Source organism: Lagenorhynchus albirostris, chromosome 16, assembly GCF_949774975.1.
Source record: "Lagenorhynchus albirostris chromosome 16, mLagAlb1.1, whole genome shotgun sequence".
Lineage (NCBI taxonomy): Eukaryota > Metazoa > Chordata > Mammalia > Artiodactyla > Delphinidae > Lagenorhynchus > Lagenorhynchus albirostris.
Window position 1 is genome coordinate 74,319,928 of NC_083110.1, and position 26,983 is coordinate 74,346,910.

The window sequence follows — 26,983 nt, forward strand, 5'->3', positions numbered from 1 at the left end:
AGATGAGACTAGGAAGTACCCTTCCGCTCTGTTCTTTTCAATCCCAAGCTCCAAACACATTTCCAACACCTGTCTTCTCTGTGACAGCACTGGATCTAGAGAAAGTGGAGCTTAAGCCTAGGGTTTAATTCACCTGTAGTAAATTTAAATCAACACAGATAGAGAACACCACAGGAAAGAGAGAGCTACACACTTGCTTCTGTTTTTTAATTCATTTTGCCCATTTCCTCCTGATTTCACATGCACAGACTGCAGGTAAGGCACCTTCGGCCCAGCAGGGATCTCTGATCTGAGCCCCTAGGGAGCCCCCTGCACACCCAAAAGGCCAGTCCAATCAATTCCTTAGAAAAGCACAGGGGAGAGGTATGGGTGTCAGAAATAGCTCGAAATGCTCCCCAAACTAGTAGTGTGAAAACCACACCAGATTTCCAGAAAGGGCGTTCTCATCCCCAAGGCAATTCCAGAGCATGTGACGGCAGAGCTGTAGACTACGGCCCAGAGGGGGTGGACAGCCACCCTGCTCTACGTCTCCACCCTCCACAGTGCCAAGTGGTAAGCCAATCCGCTGTTTCAACGTATTCTTCTGCTTCCTTTCCCAAGGTTATCCCAAAGCAAATTTCAAATCAAACCAAATGAAACGAAAAAGGTGGTCAGTCTCCACAACAAGGCATATCTGGGAGGTAACAGGAGCATTTGATAAAAAGACACCATGTGGACCAACATGCAGTAAATAACCAAGAAACTGCAGACAAGTTCCATTGACTTGTGGCTGTGTGTATTCAGTCATTCAATCAACGTTTATCCAGCACCTGGGATGCCAGAGCTAGGGACAGCAGTAAACACGAGCAGGATATCCCTGTCATCTCAGAGCTTGTGGTCAGGTGGGAATGCAGGTGATCACTAAGTCATTACGAATGGGAAGAGGGCCACAGAAAAGAAAGGCCCACGGCCTATGAAAACAGCTCCTTACTGCAAAATTGAATCAGTTATCCACCCTGTGTATCACTGAAAATCATAGCAATTTTGATTCTGCAGCTATAAACCAAAGTCCTATCTGAACAAGTAATACATTATGAACAAATAATTCCAGAACTAATGCTGTCTGCTGCTGCGTTTTGATTGACACAGTTCCACACGTGATGAAATGACCCCCAGCTACCAAATATCATACAAAGATTTGGAATTTCATACCAGTAAGTGGACACTTGACCACAGAGGAAAACAAGCCACCTCTCCATGACCCACCCCTAGAGCCCATCATTCCAATGACCCCATCTTAGTCCACTCAGGCTGCTGTAACAAAAACACCACCAACTGGGTGACTTAAACAACACTTATTTCTGGAGGCTGGAAGTCCAAGATCAAGTCACCAGCAGATTCGATGTCTGGTGAGGACTCTCTTCCTGTTTCATAGACAGCCGTCTTCCCTCTGGGTCCTCACACGGGGAAAGAAGAGAGGGAGCTCCTTGGGTCCTCTTTTATAAGGGCACTAATCTCATTCACCAGGGCTCCACCCTCATGACCTAATCCCCTCCCAAAGGCTCCACCTCCTAATATCACTTAGGGATTAAGTTTCAACATATGAATTTGGGGTGGGGGGACACAAACCTTCAGTCTATAGCTCTCACCAATGCTTCGCATTTTTCTTTGGCTAACAGACAGGGCCAGCCTGGGGAGGCAGAGGCAGGGCTGTCCCAGCTCAGCCACTGGGGGCCAAAGGCAGGTCACTGCCCTTCTCTGGCTGCAGTTTTCTTATCTGCAAATTGGGTGGGGGAAGGACTGGCGGACCACGTTCTCTCACTGAACAGTTCTTCAAAGCAACAAGGAGGCAGCTGCAGGCAGGGGAGGTTTCCCCTGGGGAGCAGGTCCTGATCCCCCAGCCACACTGCTGTCCTAGGGACCATTCTGCTGTTGTTACCTGTTTAGTAGGACAAAAAGCTCAGCCTATGTGGCTGGGGCAGGTTGCTCTGCCTGCATCACTCTGCGCCCTGACCATGGAGCCCCGTCATGAAAGGCAAGGAGCGAGAGCGCTTTGGGCTGTGTTCTAAAGGCGGCGAGGGTCAGAACAAGAAGGCTCGAGGTGAGAGTGTGCCCAGGCCAGCCCCCAGCAGAGGCTAACGAGGAGCACCCTGCCCCCATGCAGGACACCTGGTGGGGGGCCCTGGACTGGGTGCACCAGTGTCCCCTGATCTGGAACCCCAGGGCGATGAACACCGGATTACGTGTGTCATCTAGGTTGGGTTTCCACGTCAGACTTCATTTACAAAGAGTTTCCCTGCTAAAACAAACGTGACAAGCATGGCGCTGGGCGACTGAAGGACCCTTCTGATGAGTCTGCACCGCTTACAGCTAACCTGTGAACGCCACACATTTCTATCAATGGACCTTTGTGACAAATAGTGACAAACAGTTCACAGGTGAGAGCGGCTGACAAGACCTGCTTTAGGAAATGTCAGCCAACCCACCTCCTCTTTCCTTCTTTACTGCCCTCTCTCCATATTCATTCATTCATTCATTCATCCAACCAACTAGCCAACCCACTAATAATTTTTGCGCACCTGCCTTGTGCGGGCTCTGCCCAAGGGCACGAAGGATCCAGTATCGAATAAGACAGTATCTTTGCTGCCCCCTAAAATTTACGTTCTGGAGGAGACAAAGCAATAAGTAAGTAAATAAATAAACAGCAATTACAGGTTGGAACAAGGTGGGGAAACAAAACAAAGTGATGAAAGTCACTTTGTCGGCCTTGTCGGCCTCCGAGCCTCAGCCTTCTGGGCGGGCAGTCAGCGCTGGAGCGGGTCTCCACTCACCCAGCAGAGCCTCTGAAACTTCGGTGTGCACGTGGAGCCTGCTTGTAAAAATGCGGAATCCGATTCGGTTGTTCTGGGATGGGGCCTGAGATGCTGCATGTCTGCCTGTATTCCAGGGACCACAGAACACTGAGTACTCCCTGCAACCCTGACCAAGCAGCTTGTCCTTAGCAGCCCCCCATCACACAGGGGCTGTGGGAGAGCTCAGAGGGGTCTCCACCAGGTGCCAGGACCATCAGTAAACTTAATTAGATTTACCTTTGCCTGAAATAATATTCTGTTCCAGCTGGGTGTGTGGCGTGGATGGACAGCTGAACCGTGGAAGGTGGATTTGTGATGGACTGCCTTGCGTGGACTGAAGCCATGAGACACATCTCTGCCTCTTTTCATTCCTGAGACTTGGAGAGCTGTGCTCAGTCCCCGGGTCCCCCAGGGTGCTGTGCAAAGAGCACTAGTTTGGACTCGATGGCACTCAAGCCTCGGCTACATCACTGACAAGCATCCCACCTCCTGGCCCCGGTGGCCCATCTGTACAGGGGCCAACATCACCTGCCCTGCTTTCCCATCAGAGGAAACAGACATCGTTAACATAACAAGCAGTCAGGTCTAGAAGCCTGGAAGCGTTTACCCAGACTTGAAATAGACAGACCAGAATCCTTAGTTGGGGATTTGAATGAAGGTGCTTGAGAGTCGGCAGTGGCTTGTAGTTCTAGGGGACTTGGTGCAGCGCAAACAAATCTGCAACAGTTAGAAAGACAGCGATCGGGAGTCATAGAGCAGCTTTGTATAAACATCACGCAAAACGGGCGTCTAGAACAGTGCCTGACACACACACAGGGGGCTCTGCTTCAATGACCGTGTATGAGCATAGAACCAACCTCTCCCCACCTCTCACCTGCATCCTCCTACGGATCCTACAGGATCCCTTATTCTTTTCCTTTGTCTCAAAGTCCCCGTGTTCCCGGTTGAGCCATCCAGTTGTATCTAAAAAGCTGTGCTGTCTCTTTAAGCCCCTGGTAGGTCTCCCTGAGTTTCTTTGGCATCAGGGTTGGTCATCTCTGGGAATCTGACCCACATCTGGGTGTGATAAAGAACAATTATCAACCTGGAACATGCCCTGCACCAAACACACCTACCTAACTGGTGCTTTACTTAAGCTAACATTTCACATTATTGTGGCCTCCCCAAAGCATCGAGTAGAAAAGGCAAAGCTCGTTTACTGCGAGATTCCTTGAGGCACGGACGGGCCTGGTACGCACCACACGTGCACAAAAGCCTCCAGCGTGTGCCGTGGGCACGGCCTAATTACTGATGCTTTTACTTATTAGCAAGAACCAACTTCACAGGCAGGGCTTTCTGAGCTGGTTTCTGGAACTGTCTTCGGAACCACAGGACTAGAATAGAATAACAGGCACTCTGGAAAGATTTGCTGAGTGACTGACAACGTGGAAGCCGTCAAGCATGGTGGCTCAGAGGGACTGAGGCTCTGCCTTCAGACAGACCTAGGATCTGGGTCTGGGCCTCGGTTCTGTTTGTCGTTCATTACTGGTTGACCTTAAGTTCTCTACGCCCGTGTCTTCATAAACTTAGGCGATTTGATGAAAGTACAATATTAAATGAAGCCACATTTATAAAGCACATTATCTGGCAAATAGTAAGTCCTTGAAAAATGTTAGCTTTTAAAGGTGACCAAATACACTATTGCCCAAACAGGGACACTTTTAGCAGCGAATAGGGAGCTATCATAACTACACCAGAACAGCAGGCATCAACCAGGACTGTCCAGGCAGGCGAGGGCATCTGGTCACCCTGGCTGTTCCTGTCTGATACAGGAGATCCTTAGAGATCATCAAATCCAACCTACTTCTTTGACACGTGAAGCTAGTGAGCTGGTGAGCCCTGGGGAGGCTAAGAGTGACCTGAAGTGACACTGCCTCCCAGCAAACCCCAGGTTCAGGGTCACACTGCAGACGCTAAGTTCCTTGCCCTCAAGAACACGAGCAGTCCTGAGAGACGCTGTAAGGCGCCGGTCTCTAACTGTCACTGCATTTTTGCAAGACCCCATCTTGCAAAGGACGACGGTGAACCTCCGAGAAGTTCAGAAACTTGCCCCAGGCTACACAGAAGTATGTGCAGGTGCTGGGACTGCAGCCATCTCCCAGACTCTCGTCCACTGAAGTGTAAGCCATCGCTGCGTGGTCTGTACCAGCATGAGTGGTGGTTAGCATGCTGATGTCGGCTGTGATACCAGTGACATACTTTGAGTTCACCCATCTTCTTTTGGTGTGTTTCAGAGCTCACCAATTCATCCTGATTATTGGTGCATGACACAGACATCCCAGTCACAATTCACTGCTCCTTCACCTCGCTCCCATACACGTCTCTATCATCGTATCTATCATCGTACCCGTTCCCCGTGTCTGTTTCTAAAGACTGCACTCTATAGAGAGGGATGCTGCCCACAGTGGTATTAGGCTACCTCTCACACAGAAGTGTGCTGAATGTCATTGTTCTCAGCATCCGTCACATTGCTGACAGTCCAACAGGAACTACCAGTGACCCAACTTTCCCAATTTTCAAGACATGAAAATTCTCAGAAAGGGCCCCAGGCATCCCTGCTGCAAGGACCTACCTCCAGTGCAAAGTGACGGGTGAGAGTTCCTCCTGAATAACTGAGCCTAGTTTACACCTAATCGGTTTCCTCATCCAGGTCTTTTTTCCTCGTGGACATTTGTGTTTCTCTTTTAAATCTGGGAGAATCACCATTTATCTCACACAAGTGAGGGGGCCGGCTCGGCCTGGCTCACGGGAACCAACATAGTGCTACTGTTGCCAAGGCCGTGTACAGGGAGTTCACGTGGATGGCTTGAACTTGGCCATGGTGGGAGTATTTGCACCACAGAAATCAGCAGATGCTATAAATCAGGGCTGCTTCTTCTTTTTTCTTTTTCTTTTCTCGGAGAACCAGTGGTTTAACGTTTACAGCTCACCACTGCGTGTGTGGCACCAAACCCTGCCTGACTACTCACGTCACATGCTCTTTATCAACTCAGTCCTCCCAAATTTCTACCAGCTCTCTCAATTCCTCTGCCCTTCCCTGGTAACTATGGGCAGTCAACATACCACGGTTACAGAAGACGCAAGTATCATCTAGAACAGAATCAGATGAGTCCGTTTAGCACCCTGCTTGTAAAACTGTGTTTATAGAATCTCTTTCAGATCCAGGCCCAACACAGGCCTTTACTTGCTAAAAAAAATTACCCAGTTCCCCCTCCACTCCCCGCTCCCACGTCCCACACCAAATGTGAACATCACATTTTGTACTCTCCAGCGCGCCCTGGGTCTTGTCAGGGGTCCACATATGGACTGAGTTTCTTTTAAACAGGCTAAAGTTTCCCAGCTCTCAATTCCGCCTTTAAGCAACTGATGAGGGTGACAGGCAACACCACTTCCAAGCGAGGCTGCCGAGAAAAGGACGGGCAGAGCCCCGCAGCTGAAAACCTCTCCTTCTACGGAACGCTGATTTACAGAATTAAGTTACGACCTGACTGTTTCAACGCATGGTCACAGACTGTGGCAAACCTCTGAGGCTGAAATTTGAGCTGCCGTTCTGCAGCGCGCGTCGTGATTTCTAGCAAGCCTGCTCCAGTCGCCCACCCCGCATCTCAGCACGACCTTGCGTTTTGGTCAGTTTCCAAGCACCAGGGCTCTCCGCGTAACGAAACATCAAGGGCTGGGCTTCAACTGCCTTTCTCCACAAACATTTCTTTATGGTGGTTTTAAAAACCAGAGATAAAGTTGACCTTGAAGAGGAGTCTTTATGTAACTCCACTGTCCTCCCTGCTGTTCTGACTCTGTTAGAAATGACAGTTTGGGGCCCTGCCTGTTTCCATAAGACGATGCAAAAGCCTCTTCAAGCAGTGAACCAATCATGCCTTATTAACTTCTCTGCAACTCAATTATTTTGGAAACAAAATGAAGAGACTGGAAAAGCTTACTAAAAATAGTCAGTCACTGCGTTTCAAGAGCTGGTTTTAAGACAATTAATTACATAGCAGCAGTAATATTCTTAACCATCTCTAAAGGAAACTATTTGCTCACAGTACTGGAAGAAACCAAGCAAGCACTTTGCCTTAGCTCCGCATTCTAAGATCATTATGCAGGGTCATTTCCGCCCGGCTGTTTTCTGAGTCTTACTGAGGATGCGCTGAGTGGGGCTATGGGAGGTGGAAGCCGTATTTGGGCCACCTGGGTGTCATATGATAGAAAGAATTCAAGCACATGCCTTCGATGGTGGGCTTCCTTCAGTGGGGAGGAAAGCCCCAACGCCTACCCGATTTCCCCTGCTGTCTGGGAGGATCCGCGGGCAGAGAGATTCTGCTTCCAGGGATTCATTGTGTGTGATAAATTTGGGACCCAAAGTGAACACGCTCATTCATATCACAAGTGTTACCGTAATGTTTCACCATCATCCTGTTTCAACCTTACTACACAGACGGCTTGCATTTATTGAGTACCTGCTGCATACCAGGTACAAGTCTAAGCACTGTATATGCACATCCACTGTTTTTTTTAATTGTAAAATGTACACAACATGAAATTTATCATATTAGACCTTTTTAAGTGGACAGCTCATTGGTGTTAAGTTTATTCACAATGGTGAGCAAGCATCACCTATCTTCAGAACTCATTCATTACCCCTAACAACACACAACTACTCTTTAAATCCTTATCCCCAATTGCAGATGGGGAAACTGCAGCAGAGAGTGGTGCAGTAACTAGTCCAATGTCCCACAGCTCCTAAGTGGCTCTGACTAGGGACAAACACAGGGCCACACACACCCTCACAACTCTAAGTAGACTGTGGCCCTGAGAAGGAAGGGACTTGTCCAAAGTCACTCAGACCATCTGTGGCGGAGCTAGACCCCCATTGTCACCATCTCTTTCTGTCTCAGCATTCTGCCCCAAAAACGACACTTTGAATTCAGAGATGCCTGAATATGGGGGGATACAGGCTGTGAATTAATGTTCTGATATAGAGTTGTGCTCCCCTCGAAAAAAGCAGCAGGTTTTATGTCTCTAAACCAGGGCTCAGCAAACGTTTTCCGCAAAAGGCCAGATAGAAATACTTTAGGCTTCGTGGGCCGTATGATCTCTGCTGCCACGTTTCAACCCTGCAGTTGTAGCAAAAGGAACCATAAATGACCCTGAAGTGAATGGGCGTGGCTGCGTTCCGACAAAACTTGGACTTATGGACACTGAAATTTGAATTTCACATAACTTTGATTGTGGTAGAATAGACATAACATAAATCGACCATTTTCACCACTTTTAAGTGCACAGTTCCGGGGCATTAAGTACATTCCCATTGTGTACAACCACCACCACCATCCAGCTCCAGAACTTGTTCATCATCCCAAACTGAAACACCATGAAAACTAAACAATAACTTGCCCCTCCCCCTCCCCCAGCCCCTGGCAATGACGCTGCTACTGTCTGTGCCTATGAGTTTGACTACTCCAGGTACCCCATGTAAGTGGAATCATACAACATGTATCCCTTTGCGTCTGGCTTATTTCACTTATTTCACTTCATACAACTTTCGCATGTCACATAATATTCTTCTTCTTTGGACTTTTTCAATGATTGAAAAATGTAAACCCTTTCTTACCTCACCAGCTATACAAAAGCTAGATGTGACCCGTGGGCCACAGTCTGCCAACCCCTGATCTAAAGAAGGTTTTCACAAATACAAGTCTGACCGTCTGCTCTTTACCAATCCCTAAACTAAGGCACAGAGAGTCCGAGCGACCTGCCTGTGGTAACACAGCTACAAAGTGACCAGATTCAAATCGGAAGCTGGGAATCCACACCCCCAGTTTGGTAACTGGAACAAAGAAGTAAAGTTCGGATCCCTGAGTTTCTTCCCCCAAAGTGGTTCCATGCTGAGTGATTCAGTAGCAGTTACATCGTTGCTGGGGAACACACAGAGGAGGTCTCTCCCAGCCGCCCATCCTGGAGGCGGATTGGCAATGCATTAGACACTCTGTTTGAGAAGAAATGTCAAGTACGCACTCATCCTTCTGACTGTCATTCAAGTCAAACACACTGGGCCAGACAGTGAAGAGTCAGCTTTATTCACTCAAACCCTCCTTTCACTGGAACATGCATTACTTTTATATACGGTGACTTGCCACATGCTTAAGAGACACATTTTAGAGAAGAACAAACGTTCCTCTGTTCCTTTCTAGTGGCCCAGGAGATCTGGGGTTTACAACACCAGGTTCTCAGCAAAGCCAGCCTTCTCCTGGCTGTCTTCCCCCCAGTCAGCCAGAACTCGTACACGTGGGCTTTCCTTCAGGCAGCCCCTGTTGGCGGGACCCTGTTGGAGGGTGGAGGTCGGCCTCGCCCACGCCCGCGCAGTGACCAGAGCACTCTGTTTGCTTGAGTTGGGCTGCGAATGTAGTCGATGGCCTGTACTTCTAGGTCAGTGCCAGCGAGAAGGGCAGGCAGAGCTTATGTGCAGGAAAATAAGTAGTTCAGGGTTATTTTCAACAGTTGCCTTTCGAAAGCTGGAAACAGAGACCCCGGGGCAGGGGCAGAGGCATGACTATCTTTTGTTGTGTCTTCCAAGTGGTCTCACTCATTCCTTTTCACAACTGCCCGCCCCAGGTGTCGAGACAGCAAATCTCTTGTCCCCGGGGTCTTGGCTCGGCCTCTGTGGGTTCGGAGTAGCCTTCCCTCTGTGACATCATGAAGTGGATCCCTGGAGCAAAGTGTCCCCCAGGCCTCCGCGCAAGCAGAACGCGAGCTTTCCATTTTCATTTAACTATTGCATCACTTTTGATTGACGGCCCGGCTGGTTCTATGGAAACTGATAAGGAAGTCCTATTGTAAGCTCCTGCCTGGAGCTTGAGCCGCGGGAAAGCCTACAGATAAATATAATCTTGGGTCCGTATTTTGTAATTTGTAACCAACCAAGAATTCTTATTTACAACAAACTTCATCTTTGGGACAAAAATGAATGGCTGGGAAAACTATTTCTTCAGTAATTCTAGTTCATTGCAACTTCCAAACTGGATGAACTACATGATCAATGAAGCCGTCGTTACCATAATGAAGAGAAGAAGGAGGAGCAGCAGCAGTGGCTGCTAATTCGGTAGCTATAAAATGAACGTGGTCGCACAATCCTGGAAGGCATTCACTGCAGGAACGCTTGTGCAATCCAGCCAATGCGATGGTCGCTCAATGGGATCCAAAGATGAGATGACCCTGCAGAGGGGCTGCAATCCACAAGAGGAGATCATGCCCGCACATCGATGACCCTAACACGATGCCAAGTGTACTGGAGAGCGGCAGGTCAAGTGCTTTGGGGGCTCAGAGAAGGCGATACGGCCTCAAGCCCGAGGAGGAGGAAGTCAAGACAGTTTAAAGCCTGCAGCTGTCTTCAGAGCCCTTTTCTGGCAGTCACTGTACTCTGACCACACCTGGTTTCTGGATCGAGGATGTCGCTTTGTTCCTCATGACCAGGCTTCTTCACACCTTGCTGTCCGCGCAGGGCCCCCTCTTGGCCCAGGGCTCTCAGCTGATCCCCCAAGTTCTCTGATTAGAGTGTCACCTTGCCCGCCCGTCGGGTGTCCCAGGGATGGAGTCCAGATCCAGAACCACAACCCCCAGGGACCCAGGCCTACGCCTCCCATGTGCGGGGATGTCAACAGGCACCCCATAAAAAACGGCTGCCTCTGCAGGACTTGTGTTGGTGCCTGCTGGAAGCTCCACCAGCCTGGCGTACAGCCTTGGTACCCAAAGCACAGGCCTCATCTCTGATCTCTCCATCCACAGGGCCTGGTGAGCCGCAGGTGCTCCAGAAAAGAGAAATGGATCATAGCAGGTCATCAACAACCTGGCACTGGGAGAGATGAAAGCAAACTGCAGTGGAACCAGATGATCTGAAACCTCAGCAGAAGGAGCAGGGCTGGAGGGTCAAATTTGCAAGGTCAAGTGCTTGAGCTTCTCCATTTCCATTGTGGTTAAACAGAAACTTTTGTATATTATACTGTATACTTCCCTGATGTTTTTTTGTTTTGTGGTACGCGGACCTCTCACCGTTGTGGCCTCTCCTGTTGCGGAGCACAGGCTCCAGACGCGCAGGCTCAGCGGCCATGGCTCACGGGCCCAGCCGCTCCGCGGCACGTGGGATCTTCCCAGACCGGGTCACGAACCTGTGTCCCCTACATCGGCAGGCGGACTCTCAACCACTGAGCCACCAGGGAAGCCCTCCCTGATGTTTTTAAGGAGAATTTTGACAAATTTGGTGGCAGAAAAAAATAAAACTTCTGTATAGAGATCATAATCAGAATTAAATGTCAAATCAGGAAATCGTTTTATAAAATATATAACCGAGGGTACAATCTTTACGACACAAGAAGAAACAGATGCCCAATTTTTTTTAATGGCAAAAAACATGAAGGTGAAATTCTTATAGAAGAAATAGAAATGACTCATACATAGTAAAAAAAGAAAAGAAAGAAAAGAAAATCAACCTCCCTAGTAATCAAAGAATGTGAAAATATTAAAGCAACTTTCAGACACAATTTTTCACCTATCAGAAGGCTTAAGGAACCAATGGGATGCCTTTTTAGCAAGTTGTAGGGAAAAAAGCAGCCATGTACTTCTGGTGGGACTGAAATTTGGTCAAGCTTCCTAGATGGCAGCCTTTGATGTATGTCAAACATCTTTTAAAAATATCTTTTGCTTTTGTCCCAGCAACGTTACATGGAAAGATGTATGGGTGTGCACAAAAATTTATTTATAAAGCACATTCACTGCATCATGACTTATAATAGTGAAAGACAGGAAACCATCTAAAGGGCCAAGAGTGAATTAACTAAAAATAAAGAGTGAAACCATACAATAGGACATAATCATTAAACTAGGAACACATTTAGTGACATGAAAAAATGTTCACAGTAAATCCAGTGAAGAAAAGCATATTGCAAAACAGTGTGGTTTTGTGACGTTTGTGTAAAAAAAAAAAATCCCAACTTGTATCTACATAGAAAATCATCTGGAAAAGTGCACTCCAAGGTGTTAATGGAGGTTGTTTTTGAATAGGTGGAATTGTCTGATTTTTTCCTTTTTCTCCGTTTATATTATCTGACTTTTCTGCAATAATCATGTATTTTTATAAAGAAAAAAGATTATTTTGATGATAAAAACATATACACACATATAAAGACATATGCACACATATAAAGACATATGCACACATATAAAAACATATATAAACAAGACGGGGAAAAAAATATTTGCAGCAAAGACTCCAGTGCCTGGCTGCTGCTCTTTGGCTCACGCTGGTTTAATATTTTTGGATTTTGCTTTTCTTTCCTTCAGAACACGCTAGACATCACTCCATTGTCTTCTCTGAGCACAGGCTCCAGACGCGCAGGCCCAGCGGCCATAGCTCACGGGCCCAGCCGCTCCGCGGCACGTGGGATCTTCCCGGACCGGGGCACGAACCCGCGTCCCCTGCATCGGCAGGCAGACTCCCAACCACTGCGCCACCAGGGAAGCCCCATTGTCTTCTCTTAATGAGTCTGGGACACCTGACTCTTTTCCCCTGTAGGATTCTTCTGCCTGAATGTCTGAGAAGTCTTTGTTTATCCTCCAAGTTCAATATCTTAACCAGGATACAGCCTAATGTCAGTACTTACATATTTTTCTTCTGTGCCCTTTTGATCTACAGGTTTGTATTCTATTTCTGATGATTTCTCTCTCTGAGTGGTGTGTTCCCTATGTCGTCTGTTGAGTCTCTAATTCAGAGACATCAATTATTTTATTCGATCATCTTTGTCCTTTATTGCTACATCTCCTCTAACCTATTTTACTCTTTGCCTTTTTCCTGTTTATTTATCATGAATAATTTCAGTAATTCTTCCTTGTCAGTAATTTGATTTTTCAGTGGTGACTTTATTATTCCTTACTTCTAATGTATTAAGTCATCAAAATTGCTTTTTAAACTTAGTGTGTTTCCTTTGCTCTGAAATCTTTTAAAACCTCGTTCTATTATTTCACATCATCACACGTTTGAGGTTTTGCCTTACTGAATTAATAGTCTTATTAAGTTCTATTATCCAAAATGTTCATAGGTAGTTCCTGGAATATGTTTTCATCCAGGACAGGCCCTTCATCTATTTTTTTTTCCTGCTATGTTCCCTTTCTTTCCTTTGTTGTTGTTGTTTGCTATCATGAGTTTGCATGACGGCTGCACTGTTCAAGTTTAATGAGTGCAGCTCTGTGTGAATCTGTTTACTCTGAATACCAGGGGAATTTTCCTTTACACCCTTTTCACATTATCTGGGTCTCACTGTCCTGTAGGCTACAGTGCAGTGATGGATTTTACTAAACTCTCCACTCTCCTATAGTCTGGGGATACAGAGATGGGGAAGGGGCCAGTCATGGGTAGGGAGCATGGCCAGTAGCTTTCTCTTGGAAGTCAGGGCTCTGCTCCCTCTTCTGGGATGCCACTACACATCATAAATCAGGGTCCACTCCATCCAGCCAAGGCTGTATCACACTTCCGTGGTTCTTGGCTTCCTGCACAGTTGCAATCCTTGGCAACTCCTAATCTCCCCCAAGGTTTGAAGGTGACATTTAGGGCCTTCCAAACTCAAGGGATCTTTTCACAGTGTTACCTACTCTTGTCTTCTCTGCTAGAGATGCTGTTTCTCTCTAAATTGAAGAGTATTAGTAAAAATGCTGAATTTTATCCAACCTTTTTCTTTTCTTGGAGAGAGAGTTTGGGACTCAGGAGCTGCACTACATTAGAATTTTCCGGTTCTTTACACAGTCATGACTTTTCTAGACACAAAGGTAATTCCTCGTTTGGTTACTATTTATCTTTATTTACTGTTATTTCGCTTTTTTAATTTTTGTATGTTTACTAATTTGTTTATTTCCTTAGGAATTGGGCAAGATGTATATCCTTCTACCTTCTTCAGCTAGAAGTCCCTCCCTGCCTTCCTAAGCAAAATATTATATATTGAACATAACCTTTTCGATGATTAGGGACGTCACTGAGATCAAAATCAGGGGAATGTTCCTTAGATGTGTCTGCAACTCCAGGGGTTAATGGGAGGGTGGTAGAGGAGTGAGGATCCTATGACAGGACCCAATCCTTGATACTGGTAGTTTCTCGTTCCTTTTCCTCTGTCTCAGAAAGGTGAGATTAGCCTATAAAGCCAATGCCCCTCTGACCAGTGGGAAAAAGTGTACTTCCCGTAAAACCAAGTTCATTGAAAAAGTCAAGAGGAAGAAACCTCATTCCAAGGGGTTTTCCCATCATTTTCACTCTTTTGCGGTACGCGGGCCTCTCACTGTTGTGGCCTCTCCTGTTGCGGAGCACAGACTCCAGACGCGCAGGCCCAGCGGCCATGGCTCACGGGCCCAGCTGCTCCGCGGCATGTGGGATCTTCCCGGACCGGGGCACGAACCCGCGTCCCCTGCATCGGCAGGCGGACTCCCAACCACTGCGCCACCAGGGAAGCCCCCATCTTCACTCTAGCTTGCAGGTCCTTTGATGAGTCACTGCTATTGAGGAACGATCAGTGCTCTGATCTTACTAAGTCAAATGACCAAAGCACCACCCAGTCAGCTTTCCTGCCGAAGCACAAGCAGGTGTGTCTCAGCATTTTGAGATTCTAGGACGGAGGCTCTACCAGTTAAGGTTTCTTGGTTGTGAGCAACAGAGAACCACTCTGGTAACTTAAGCAGAAAAAGAATTCACATAGAATTATGGGGTAGCCCACATATTCAAAGAAAGACTGAGTACCCAGACCCAGAAAAGAAGACCAAGGCAGCTCCAGGGACCTGAGAGGGAGGACACAGAGGATGGGCCCTTCTCGGCGTTGCTGTTGAAATAAACCAGCACCAGCCAGTCCCAGTGTCACTCTACTCAAGACTTAAGGTCACGGAGAGAGGGTCTGCTTGGTCCATCACTTGACTGAGCAAGAGAAGAGTACCTGGGAAGATAGTTCTCCAAAGCAACACCAGGTTTCTGCTAAAAAAGAAGGGCACCTTGGGCTCCCCTGGTGGCGCAGTGGTTGAGAGTCCGCCTGCCGATGCAGGGGATGCGGGTTCGTGCCCCGGTCCAGGAAGATCCCACATGCCGTGGAGCGGCTGGGCCCGTGAGCCATGGCCACTGAGCCTGCGCGTCCGGAGCCTGTGCTCCGCAACGGGAGAGGCCACAACAGTGAGAGGCCCGCATACCGCAAGAAGAAAAAAAAAAAGAGGGCCCCTGGATGACAGGGCAGGCAGAATCCTCAGCTGTTTATAAACTCAGTATCAGAAGATGATGATTCTCCTGGTGCAACACCACCAGGCCATTTTCCCTTAGAAACACAGGTGACTTTAATGAAATCACACACACACACACACACACACACGTACACACATGCACACACACACCAATAAAACTGCACTCTTAGTATGATGTTATGTGATGGGTCAACTTTTCTCAGAAAATTCTAAGCTTTAATAAAATTTGATCGTCTGGATAACACACTCTGCAGCTTAGGTTAAAGCAGGAAGCGACTCTGAAGGGAGAGAGAAGTTTAAAACCCACTAACCTTGCCTTTATAAGGGAAAATGCAAAACCACCCTTTAGCATCAGAGTAGCTTGCCCATGTGAAGATAAGCCAATAATTCTGTAGAGGAAAGAACCAGTCAGAGGCAAAACAGGTGATCCATCAGCCTTGCTACTCAAAGTGTGGTCTGCAGACCCAGGGGCATCTGTATCACCTGGGAGCTTATTAAAAATGCAGAATCCCAGGCCCCACCACAGACCTACTGAGTCAGAATCTGCATTTTAACAAGACCCTCAGGTGACCTGTGCAAACATGAAAGTTTGAGAAGCACAGACTGAGTACAAAAACTCAAGTCAAACTGCCTGGGTTAGCGGGTAGTTTATGTGGGAAAACTCTTCAGAGAAGCAGCTCAGCTAATGAATACAGATCAGAAAGACAGGATTAGAAGTCAATGTGTTGCTATCCCCTATGATACCACGGACCTTAACAGCATTCGTCGAAGGCCGCTGAGACAGATGAAAGAGGGACGGGAGCTGTGTCATGAAGTGACCAGGCTGACACCACCTGAACCCACAGAACAATCACATCATTAAAAACTGAATCACCAGACAGCCCGTGTAATAGAGAGGAGGAGAGGTACCCATGAAGGATTCTTCCCAGAAAATTAAACCTGAACGGAATCCCACTTCTCACTCCCAGTTTAAAGGAAATATAAGGGACAGAGGAACATGTTAAATGATACCACCAAGATATAAACAGCAAAATCCAGAATATTTTACCAGTAAATGGTAAAAGTGGGCCACAGTTATAGGTTACAAGACAAAAGTTATAGGTTACAAGACAAAAAGCATCAACCAGACGCAATATTTGGTGGTTGCACCCTGACTCAAACATATTAACTGCCAAAGGGCCTTCTGGAGGCAATCAGGGAAAACTGAACTTGGATCAAGTATTGGATGATATAAAGGAATATTTCTGGGGGGGTTATAGTACTACAGTCATATAAAAAGGAAAAGAAGTCCTTATCTATTACATAAAGTCACTAAAGTATTTACAAGTGGAATGATATGATACCCAGGAATGAAATATTCCAGAAAACAACAACAAATGCGGGGAAGAAAGATAAAACCAGGTGGCAGAATGTTGACCATCGTCGAAGTGGATGAGGAACACAGAGATATTCGTTGTGCAATTCTCTCTACGTTTGTATGTGTTTGAAATTTTCTGAAATAAAAACTTTAAACAAACAAATAAACAAACGTACCTGTCTGGGCTCATATCTTGGCTCCAACACTCCCTGGCTGTGTGAGCAAGGGAAAGTTACTGAACCTCTCTGGGCCTCAATGTCCCCATTTATAAAATAACAATAATGACAGCGCCTGCCTCATAGGCTTGCTGTGAGGATTCAGGAGGCAATACATGGCACATAGTCAGCACTCAATAAACATCCACCATTGATTCAATATTTATGTATTAGCTCAGGTCCTGCACAGCAACAGACTAACATAAGGCAATAAAATAAAAGCCCTGAGTCAATAAAATCTTTTAAAGACAAAGGTCTTTATGGGAACATTAGCAAATACACAGCAACTATCAGCTTGTCCTGATTCTGCTTGAAAACAGAGGGACTTTAACTCACCATCCACCGTCAACAAGAAGATAATAAGCGCCGTCTCCACATGCCAATTCCAAGTACTTGTAAAACTCTTCTGGTCCTTGCTCCACGCTCAGAAATTAGGTGACTGCAGAATCCACAGAATGCTTCTAGAAGGTCCTCTCGTGCTATTTTTCTCTATTGAGCTTTCATAGCTGCGACGTCTCAGTTTTTAAAGTCAAAATGGTCCTTTCTAGAGAACAGTCACCGCCACACAACCCCTGACACGTGGCTCTAACTAAACGTGCCCCCGAGTCAGCTGGAGGCCTTGGTACACCGCAGACTGCTTACAGACACAGTCCTGGGGCTCTGTCTTCCGGTGGCTACACCGAGGCTTTAAATGGCTGCATCCGTTAAAGGAGCCTCCATTTCTGCAACTGTCAAACGGGCACAAAAACATCTACCGGACGAGGTCCTCCGAGGATTAAGTGAGTCGACAGGCCTGTAAAGCACTCGCTCCCGGGAAGATGCTTGGTGACGGCTAGTTCCTTCTCAGGGGTGCTTTCTCCCGATCCTCAGCCTTTCCCAACCTTCCTCTCTTGCTCTGAGAAGAAACCCCTCATTTCGCCCCCCATCGGCCTTCACTCTGGGGCCGCCTTTTCTATTTCCCACCGACCAAGGAGGCACCTTCAGGGTCAGCATCTCCCCGCAGCGCCTCTGCTCGGCCATCTCCCTGCATCCAAACACACTCCCGACTGCCCGGCAGCCCCTGGCCCTGGCGCGTCTGTCCTGAGTCTGAAGAACAGGAGCTTTGAAAGATGCTTCAAAGCGGTTCTTTTCGCCACGGACCACTCGCCCCCGACTCACACTTTAAAATTTCCAGTGCAGCCCAGTCACACCTCACCCTACGAGATGTGTCTGAAATCTATGAAACCCAAATGGGGACACACATTGGGCTCCTTTGCCAAGAACATTCTTACTCCCTCTGAAAGAAAGGGAAAGAACAAAATATATGCTTTCTGGTTCTCCAGCCCATATCCTAGAGGAACTGTTGTCCCATAAATTACGAGTAGACACTGAGGTCCAAGGCCTGGCGGCTGCCAGTGGTACCAAGGGTGGGGTGACAGGGAACGGGTACCAGCTCTGCTGGGCCAGGGCAAGTGCCGCGCTCTTGTCTCACCTTCTCTCAGGATTGGGGTGCGCGTTCTCTTCTGTTTTTAGAATATTCCAGATGCCTCAGTGCACTCATAGTCTCTGCAACGTGTCCACCCTCCAGTAGACACTAGAGCGCCAGCTGGGGGACCAGGTGGCGTGGGCTCCGGTCTGGGTGGCCCGAGGAGGGGAGCTGGACCCTGTCCCTGCCCCCTGCAGCACGGTGCAGCCCATGTGGCAGTAATACGACACCCAAAGTCACACAAACAGTCGCCATATGAGTGAGAGCAGAGACCAAGGCGGGTAAGAGAGGCCCAGACTCCCGCGGTCCCAGCACATCCCCTGGAGCTCTGCGCTTGACCCCTCACCGATGGGCTGATGGCTGTGCCCATGGGCAAGAGAGTTGGCCTCAGGCTCAGAGCAGCAGACTGAACAGACCACAAGGGCACCTTCTGCGCCGGGTCACCGGCCATTAGCACAGCAAGGCCACAGCCCCTTCTCTTGTCAGCCAGGCTGGTCTCTGCTGCCAGGACTCCCTCTCCAAATGTCATCAAGGAATGAGGCTTTCGTACCAAAAGAATGGTGGAGAAACCCTGTTAGGAATTTTCTAGAAGCTCCCATGAAGGCCTAGCCAGCACACACACAGACTAAACAAGGGATTAAACATGTAGGGCCTTGCACCCCAGGAGTGGTCAGAGGACCAGCAGCCCCCCTTTACCTGGGAGCTTGCTAGAAAGGCAGGGTCCCAGGCTCCACCCCAGCTTTGCCGAATCGACCTCTACATCTTGACAAGGTTGGTTTGTAAATGCCTTAAAGTTCAAAATAACACCAGTTTACGACGCTTGTTGGGTTTCAGCTAAACCATCCAAGACTGCAATCAGCTCCTGGTATGACATCGTGTGAGCAGTTGGCATCATCCTCAAAGCCACTTGGGAGTAGGATGTGGGGTGGGTACGCTGCAGAGGAAGCTGTCTCTGGTTTGAATCTTGTTAACTATGGACCCCAAACTGGCATGCAGAGCCAGCTCCTCTTCGTTTCCGGGGCTGACAAGGAGGTGCAAACGCTGTGGTTCACGTCCAAGCAGCCACAGGCGGTGATGCGTAACTCGGTACAAGACAGGTGCACGGTTCCCACTTCAAACCAATGCAGGGAAACTGGGAAATTTACCCAGCAGATGAGACAAGCCAGTCACATTTTTGTACTGCCTTTTCCAATGCACTAAATTATAATATTAATAATTATCGCTATTATTATTATAGTATTCACAGCTACAGTCAGTGAACACTTACCATGAGCCAGAAACTTCATGCAATGAACTCGTGGAATTGCCCCAGGAACTCTTGTTCATGAACCCATGACCCCAAGATGGTCCAGTGAATAGAACCTGAGGAAGGTTCTAGTGAACATTGAAGAGCTCCACATGGCAGGAGGAGGGAAAAACAACCTGGACCCAAAGCTGGACACTAACCGTGGAACAGGGGAACGAACAGATTAGAACCTCAAACGTGAAAGGCAGGAGGGGCTCGGGGCCCAGGCCTCTCTTCCTCTGCACAGGGAGGGGAGTAAAGCCCAGAGAGGAAAGGTCTCCCCCAAGTTGCCGGTGAAATGTGCAGCCGGGCTGGGAGGAGAGCTGCCTCCTGGCTCCATCGCTGGTGTCGTCCCCGCACTGGCCTCTCAGGTCCAGTTTCCTTTGGGTTCACTGGGTGGCACGTGGTAAAGTGGGATCTCCCCCCACTCCTGACCCTCACTTTGCCTCCTCGGGGACTTCTCAGTGTCCCTGAGGGAAGCGACCATTCGGCGGGCTCCTTCAGACGGAAGTGAGCTTTAACCAGACCGAGGCGAAGAGCCATCTCTCAGGGCACCTGGTCCGAAGGCATCTGCATGGAGTGTGAGGTCCCAGGAAAGTGCAACTTCTTCACGCAACCTCTTTAAAATGCCGCTAGATAGGATAAGCAGAATGTGCTGACCCATACAAAGGAACGTTATTCAGTCATAGAAAGGAATGAAGTACTGACACCTGCTACACCAGTGAGCCTTGAAACATTATACTAAGTGAAAGAAGCCAGACGGCAAAGACCACAAATTAAATGACCCTATTAATACAACACACCCAGAACAGGTAAACCCACAGAGGTGGAAAGCAGATTACCAGTCGTCTGGGGCCAGGGGAGGGGGAGTAGCGACGGACTGCTCATGGGCGTGGAGTCTTCTTTTGGGATGACAAAAATATTTTGGAACTTATATAGCACGACATTGTGAGCGTACTGAATGCCACTGAAAAGTACATTCGTTCAGAAAGCATCTGGGGTGGCAGTTCTGGGCCACGCACTCTGGTAGGCGCTGCAGAAACAGAGCAAGATGGACAGAAAGACCTTCCCCCGTGGAACATACCTTCTGATCCCAGGGCTGAGCAGTTGATAGGCATGAACACGTGGCTTCATCACTCTGCACTCTCCCACCCACACCTTCACTGGCAAACATGCAGGAGGAACCACTCTATGCTAATTAAAGAAGGCAGGGCTCTGCTGGGAGGAGCGCGGGGTGTTTACATGGAGTCACCCAATCCACCTGCCCACCTCGCTGAAATGCCACTCTTTTGAGACCAGCAGTGTCCCTCAGGTTATGTCACTTAAAATGCAGAGGCTCATGAAACTAGGAGCCGTGGCCTTGGTGTGAACTAGTTCATCAGACTATTGATTAACCCAGGAAAGCAGAAAGGTGCTGGCAGGTAAGAAGCAGGTACATACGAGGTACGCAGAAGAGCGGCAGCCCAGGACGTGGGGTCTGGGCCAGAGTATAATGTCCATCCCTGTCCTGGGCTCAAAGAGGCAGAACACCTGCTGGGTCCCTAGGAAAGCCAGGACGCTCCGCCTGGAGAGGAGTGGGGCACACAAAGCCACAGGGCATCTTCCTGCAGCCGCAGGATCATGGCAAGGAAGAGCCTTGATGATGCCAACGTGACATGAGAGGGAGAAGACATTAAGTCACTGTCCCCAGTGGCCGCATCAGCCCACATGAGCTCAGATCAACCAGATAACTGGTTCGGTAAACAAGTCCTTGGGCCACGCACCAAGCCATCCATCTACTCAGCAGGGTTCTGAGGGCCTTGGGACACAGGACAGGTACATTTTGATGAGGGGAGAGAGGAAAAGAAGACAAGATGGGGACTACTCTGAAGACAAGGGGTGCAGGGTGCTAGGCTGGGGGCACCAGCCAGAGAGGAGCTAGTGTGAGGGCTCGGGGCTCTTGGGGGGAAGGCCTGGGGGAGGGGAGCAGTAGACACCTCTGCACAGGCTAGAAGGGTGCAAGTAACAGGAGTGGAAGGGAAGTGGGAGAAGACGGCAGGAGAGAAGGAGAGAGGGAGGAGGGAGGGAGGGAGAAAGAACTGAAGGACGATGGGACAGAAGCACAGAGGAGCAGATATGCTGCCCACGGACCCAGGAGCAGCCTGTGCCAGGCCAGTGCTGTCCGGCTCTGTCCTCGGCCTCCCCCCCCCACCCCACAGCCCATCAATGCCTCGTCTGTGATTCAGGTACAAGCCCAGCCCCTCCTCTGCTGCCACCAGGGAGCTCAGAGGCCTTGTATCATCTGGTACCCCAAGTAGCAGGACGCAGGGTGAAGAGGGAGCCTCTCCCACTGGCACCAGAAACGGCCAACAACTGACTTATCACTGCCCCTTTGTGTGGGAACAATGCAGTCCCCAAGAGCCCCGGAGACCAGAGAGGAAGTCTCCGGACAATGACCTCCCTTCCCCCATTTCCTAGTCTGCGTGGAAATGTGGAGGTGGAAGTGATCTAGCGCTGTGAGGTCTCAGTGGCTCAGTGACCCGGGGAGCCAGGTTCTTACTGCACGCACATGCTCACCTCCTCTGAAACCTTGCTGCCCGCCCGCCTCCTCACCCCGCATCTGCCCCATTTCCCAGCCCCGCCAACGGATTTCCTCCACAGTCCCCTCATCTCCACGTCCCCGTCTGCGGTCCTGGCTGAACCTTCTTCGTCCCCCGTCTGGACTCTTCCTTGACTCCCCAACTGTGCATTGTGGTCCCTCTAGCTCCTTCATCTTCCTCTACCTGCGGCCAACGGGGAAGGAGGCGGCGGGGGGGTGTCTTTCTAACAATGCACGTGAGCATCAGTCAGGCGGGGCTGCCCGGACAAGCCCCACAGACCTGGGCTTAAACGACAGACGTGGATTCACTCACTGTCTGGAGGCTGAAGTCCAAGGTCACAGCATCGGCAGGTTTGGTCTCTCCTGCGCTGCAGATGGCGCCTTCTCTCGGTGTCCTCTGAGCTTATCCTTGGTGTCCCTTCCTCTTCCTTTTTTTTTTTTTTTTTTTTTTGCGGTACGCGGACCTCTCACTGTTGCGGCCTCTCCCGTTGCGGAGCACAGGCTCCGGACGCGCAGGCTCAGCGGCCATGGCTCACGGGCCCAGCCGCTCCGTGGCATGTGGGATCCTCCCGGACCAGGTCACGAACCCGTGTCCCCTGCATCGGCAGGCGGACTCTCAACCACTGGGCCATCAGGGAAGCCCCCCCTTCCTCTTCTTATGGGGACACCAGTCCTGTTGGACTAGGGTCCCACCCTTATGGCCTCATTTAATCGTAATTACCTTTCTAAAGGGCCCATCTTTAAATACAGTCCACTGAGAGTAAGGGCTTCAACATAGGGATTTGGGGGAGACAGTTCAGTCATAACAACATCTCTCTGCATCACCAGTGTCCCCCATCACCTCCCAAAGTTTCTGAGCGTGGCCTACAGAGTTTTCCCCACACCACAGCGCTTATGGGCACCTCAGCTTTACCTCCTGTTCTGTTTTTCTCAGAACTTATCACTGTTGGACACTACAGTATATACTTGTTTGTTTGTTTTCTGACTCTACTGAGATGCAACCTCATTGGAAACGGAGAATTTATCTCTTTCAGCACAGAATTCCCAGTCCCTGGAACAGGGCCTGGCACTTACCAGGTACTCAATAAATATTTGTGGAAGGAAGGAAGGAACCTTCCCCTTGCATTTTGCTCTCCTTACCCCCTTAAAACTCTGAGCTCCACCCATGCTGTTCCCTGGGTCTACAACACACTTCCAACCCCTCCTTTGTCTGGACAAGTGTAATTTATTCTCCAGCGTTCAGCTCCATGGGTTGCTGTCTCTGCAGTCCCTGTGTGGACTCAGTACCTTGGTACAGGACATAGGATGCGCCATGCTGTACTGAAATTCTCTGCTTGTGTCCAACTGGACTGCAAACTCGTCATGGGCTGTGTCTTTTCCATCTCATTATACCCAGTACCTAGCACAGAGTCTGGCTCTCCAAAGCAATACAAATCTTTTCTGATGTGTATTAAATGTAGACGTCATGCCTCATCTGCTCCAAAACCTTTATCCTCTCATCTATTTGTCTCCCAACAAATTATTATTTAGCACCTACTACAGAGTGTCTACTCCTGGGGTCCCTGAATTCAGGGAGTCTGAACGTAGACTAGAAAAAACTGGAAATCTTTAATTTTACTAACCTATAGGTAATATTCAGTATTTTCATCAATGATGAATGGTAAAACATAGTAGTATTAGACGTTAGTCACCAATAGAAAGCTCAGATAGTTTCAGGTCAGATTATAATTGTTGCGGACATTGTAAAATAGCATTTACCTTCACCATCACCTTGAAATGTAGTTATTACAGTAGTTATTACACCCATACAGAACTTCATTATTTAGTATATTAATAAAGAAGTATATATGTTATTATACTATACATTTTTAATATTGTAATAACTACTTCAATTATATTTTAATATTCTTATTCTTGGTTGTTTGGCCACGCAGCTTGCGGGATCTTAGTTCCCCGACCAGGGATTGAACCAGGGCCACCGCAGTGAAAGTGGGAGTCCTAACCACTGAACCGCCAGGGAACTTCCAATATTCTTGGTTTTCTTTGCAATCTTACGTGTTTTATTTATTTTGTTTTTAAAGATTTAATTTTATTTATTTTTGGCTGCGTTGGGTCTTCGTTGCCGCGCACGGGCTTTCTCTAGTTGCGGCGAGTGGGGGCTACTCTTCCTTGCGATGCGTGGGTTTCTCATTGCAGTGGCTTCTCTTGTTGCGGAGCCTGGGCTCTAGGCACTCGGGCTTCAGTAGTTGGGGCTCGTGGGCTCTAGAGCACGGGCTCAGTAGTTGTGGCCCACGGGCTTAGTTTCCTCTGCAGCATGTGGGATCTTCCCGGACCAGGGATTGAACCCGTGTCCCCTGCGTTGGCAGGCGGATTCTTATCCACTGCACCACCAGGGAAGTCCCTTACATGCTTTATTTTATGCTTTTAAAAACATTGTTCTGAGAAGTTCACCAGATGGCCCGAGGAGCCCTGAACTGCCTGGGGTTCGGCCCACCTCTAGGATGTGGGTCTCTGACAATGAACAAGAACAAATGAACCCCCCACAGAACTACACTCCAGGGAGCGAGACAGAATGATCACAAATGAATAAATAATATAATTTCACCTCGTGACAACTACTGTGAAGAAAATAACTTCTTGGTGGAGGAGGGACTCTCGGTGGTGGAATCAGGAAGGGCTCTTGCGGGTCAGGATATTTGAACAGAGACCTGACTGAAAATGTGAACAGTACAAAGAGCTGGGGGAAGAATGATCCAGGCACAGAGGTAAGAGCAAACGCAAAGGCCCTGAGGTAGGCTTGAGAGGGGCATGTTGCTGTCTGGCTGGAGTAGGCCGGGGGTGGGGGGATAGACGTGGAGAAAGGGGGTTCGCTGGGCCAGTCCCACAGGACTCTGCAAGCTGGGTAAGGAGCTGGGGAGATGGAAGTCAGGGCCGGTGAAGGAGCCACTGTATTTGTGCAGCCAAGAAACAATGAAGCCTTAGACCAGCACGAGAGCCAGAGAGGGGATGAAAAGTGGTTGGATTTGGAATATCTTTTGAAAACAGAGATGACAGGACTTTTGATGGACTGTGGGAGGGTGAGCAGGGTGGGGAGGGCTGAAAGAGAGGAATTTAGGCTACTTCCAGGTTTGGGGCCTCAGCAACTGGGTGGATGACAGTACCAAGACGGAGAAGCCGGGGTGAGGAGCAAGTGGGGGCAGGGTGGGCCCCTGGAGCCGTGCTCCTGAGTGCACCCGGAATAAAAATCCAAACCCTGTCACTTCGCTTTAAATTCCCCACGACCTGAGCCCAACCCACACGCCCATCCTCATCCTGACCTGCTCTTAAGGCAGATACTCTGCCACAGCCGACTCTGTCTGCTTGCTGTGCCCCTCGCAAGCGCTCCCTGTGTCCCCCCACTCTCGTCCTGACTGCCCCGTCCTCCAGCTCCCACGTGAAGACCCAGATCCCAGCAATCACTCCCTCCTCTGAAACCCTGCGCTCTCTAGGTCCCCTTGTTTGACACTGGGCGGGTCCTGCCTGCTTCGCTGGTTGCGTTTCTTCCATCCTCTCTCCAAGTGGTGTCAGTCCATGGGTGGGGGACAGGGGGGCAGACTCTCCCTGTCCTGGTTCCCCCACGAGGCACTGTCAGAAAGCATTCCAGGGCTAGTCTCGATGTGTCCACATTTAATCTCCGAGTGTCCTTGGTTCTGCCAACAGCTGGAGCCATTGGTTTTGAAATCTTTGCTTGAGATTTAATAACTTGAACAGTCAGTTTAAAACGACTAATTGAATTATTACGAAATGTGACATTTTAAAATATCTGTGAATTTCTGGAATTCTTTTAAGGATGTTCCAGAGCCATTTTCATCAGAAAACTTACCACTGAGGTCCCCTCGTGGCACAGATGGATGCCAAACCAACATAAAGTTGGTTGGAATTTCTTAACTCGTTTTCAGGTCACACTGACGAGACAAAATAGGGGAGTTTCCTTCTAAAGCCGCGCTTGCACGTCTACAGCTCCCTCGAGGTAAGGAGCGGGATGGATGGGTCTCCGCGTCTCTAGAGCTGTTGGTTTCATTTCTTCACCTCAACCACAGCACACTAGCCAGCAGTTAGGTCCGTGTAGCAGTGTGTAGTCACAAGTGTGTCTCAGGTTCCTGTAAACAATGCAACATGCTTTGCATTCTCTGCATGGGTATTTCCAATCGCCAGCCACAATGCAACAAGCTTTGCGTTCTCTGCATGGATATTTCCAATCGCCAGCCACAATGCAACAAGCTTTGCGTTCTCTGCATGGATATTTCCAATCACCAGCCGGCTTAGAAATGTGCAGCTTGCTCTCAACAACCCACTACTATTTTCAGGGTAACATACAACCCTAAGAATTAGAATACCTTCAAGGGAACCTGTAAGTTCAAAAATACGTTCCGTCTATATAATAAAAACTCTCTTCCATCCCAAGTGTCCACCAAGCTTGGAGTGTGCACACACAAATTCAGCATGGAAATCAAGGATGAAGGATGGGATAATGTCACAGCAGCTCCACAATCGTGGTAAGCTGAGGGATGCTCTCACCTGGTGATTTGAATTTGTCTTTGTTGGAGGGGGAGGGCTATTCTAATGAGAAATGATCCCAGGAACATGACAGAGGCCAAGCTTCTGACTTAACATGGCAGTTCTGATTGGCTTTCAAACTCTCTGCTTCTGTAAAGGGAAATCAGCACAGGCTTCCAGGGAAGCTGGAATCCAGTTCGAATCCCAGCTAAGGCAGGAAGCCACTTTTTGACTTGGGCACGTTCATTACCTCCCTGACCCTCCGTTTCCTCATCTGTGAAGAGATAATACTTTGAGGGCCGGTATGAGGAAAAGGGAGAGGAAGAAACGGTTCTGGCATTCCGAGAACCATGAAGTTGCTCAGTAAATGGTAGCTATTAATAATATGAAGCAAGACCCAGACAGTCATTGGTAGACGTTCA

At 48.7% G+C, this 26,983-nt stretch overlaps 1 protein-coding gene across 1 annotated transcript in view; it reads right to left on the reverse strand.

Moving 5' to 3' along the window:
- Window positions 1-22,433, reverse strand: part of FGFR2 (fibroblast growth factor receptor 2) — a 190,977-nt gene extending 168,544 nt beyond the window's left edge. The window contains exon 1 of the mRNA XM_060125347.1: window positions 22,339-22,433. The gene's annotated coding sequence lies outside the window, so the exon portion shown is untranslated. The remainder of the gene's footprint in view (window positions 1-22,338) is intronic.
- Window positions 22,434-26,983: the final 4,550 nt, after the last annotated feature.